Raw genomic sequence first — 1,754 nt, 5'->3', positions numbered from 1 at the left:
AGAGATTTTTGCTATAGGGCGCATGTACTCGCCAGAAAGACAGAGAGAGACAGAGAGATAGAAAGCGAGAAATCACCCCTCAGGGGGAATGGTCACACCACAATCTCTTCTCCTCCATTCTCCTCTCAGGACCTTGGGCACACACGCACACACGCCAGGTGTGAGTTTAAGCCACCGGGTCTGGGACTCTAACTGTAGTCGACTACATGGGAATCCAGCGACATAGCCATTACATTAACTGCTGGTCCCAAGAGGCCTTTCTCTTTTTTAAGGTTTTTTTTTTTTTTTTTTTTTTGAGAGGTTTTCACTATAGGGCGCGTGCGCTCGCCAGACAGACAGAGACAGAGAGACAGAAAGCGAGAAATCACCCCCCAGGGGGGATGGTCATGCCGCAATCCCTTCTCCTACATTCTCTTCTCAGGATCTTGGGCACGCACGCACACGCGCCTGGCGTGAGATTTAAGCCACCGGGTCCGAGATGCGAACCGCAGTTGACTACGTGGGAGTCCAGCAACATAGCCATTACGCTAACTGCTGGTTCCCAAGAGGCCTTTCTCTTGAACCTCTACAAAAAGATCTGATTCCTCAGCAGCATCTTGAAAATGAACCTGTTAATGTTGATGAAGTTACAAGATTAATGGCTCAGTTGGAATGCAGTGATGATTTATCAAAGTACCCAAAAAGTTCAACAAATTAAATGGTTTATACAAAAAAACAAAAACAAACAAACAAACAAACAAAACCTTCAGGGTATAAGTGCCCTCAAAGAGCTACTCTGCCATTCGCTTCTGGCTCCATGACCAGAGCACATCACTTCTGGCCACTCTCCAAGAGACTTGCAGACCTTGGTATCTGACACTTCCTCCAGGACTGATTGCCTTCGTCTTGGTCTCAGCATCTACCTTAGATCCCTCATGAGACCTCTAAGACTGCTATCAGTAGGGCCTATTGACATGGCTGCAGGAAATGCTTGGAACATCTGGGGACCCATGACTACCTCTTTGCCTCCAGAGACTAATCAGGGTGACTGGTTAGTCGTTTGCATACTTTGAATTGACTGCTTTGTTATGCTAAATTTTAGACTCAAAAATAAAGTCTGACTTTGTGAAAAAAATGCAAACTCATCCAGGGTCTTATTCTGTCACTCATGCCAAAGGGGACAACTGTTTTCTTTAAAGCAGAATTCCCAAATTCTGACATGCAGAGTGGTAGAGTTGGAAAATCACCATTTTGCAACTATTATAGTAAAGATTAGTTTGACAAATACCATTAATAGATACTAGATTGGGAGAGGCAAAGTTTTATAAGGAGGATTTTTTATGTTTTTAAAGTATCTCCCCACAGATTATACATTTATTGCAAGGAAAAATGGTACCTATGCAGGGGAGAAACTATACAATGCTTGACCACATGCTTCTAGATGTGATTCCCTAAGAACATTGTCACTTGAATCTAATGAGGAAATACCAACCAAACCTTTACTGAGGAACATTCTATGAAGTAGACATCATGAAAGAAAATGTAGGGACCAGGAGATGTGATGGTTACGTTGCTGGACTCCCACATAGTTGACGACAGTTCAAGTCCCAGACCCAGCAGTTTAAAACTCATGCCAGGTGTGTGTATGTGCATGCCCAAAATCCCAAGAGGAGAATGGAAGAGAAGGGATTGCAATGTGGCCACACCCACTGGCAAGGGGCAGGGGAGAGTGATCTCTCACTTTCTGTCTCTCTGTCTCTCCAGTGAGCACACAC

The 1,754-nt window shown here is 44.4% G+C and overlaps 1 pseudogene; it reads left to right on the top strand.

Moving 5' to 3' along the window:
- Positions 1-697, top strand: part of LOC102469598 (uncharacterized protein C8orf59 homolog) — a 5,873-nt pseudogene extending 5,176 nt beyond the window's left edge.
- Positions 698-1,754: the final 1,057 nt, after the last annotated feature.

Source organism: Tupaia chinensis, unplaced genomic scaffold (genome assembly GCF_000334495.1).
Source record: "Tupaia chinensis unplaced genomic scaffold, TupChi_1.0 Scaffold148012_1, whole genome shotgun sequence".
In the NCBI taxonomy this organism is placed as follows: Eukaryota; Metazoa; Chordata; class Mammalia; order Scandentia; family Tupaiidae; genus Tupaia; species Tupaia belangeri.
Note: the sequence above shows the minus strand (reverse complement) of the source record. Positions and strands in the feature narration are given on the sequence as shown.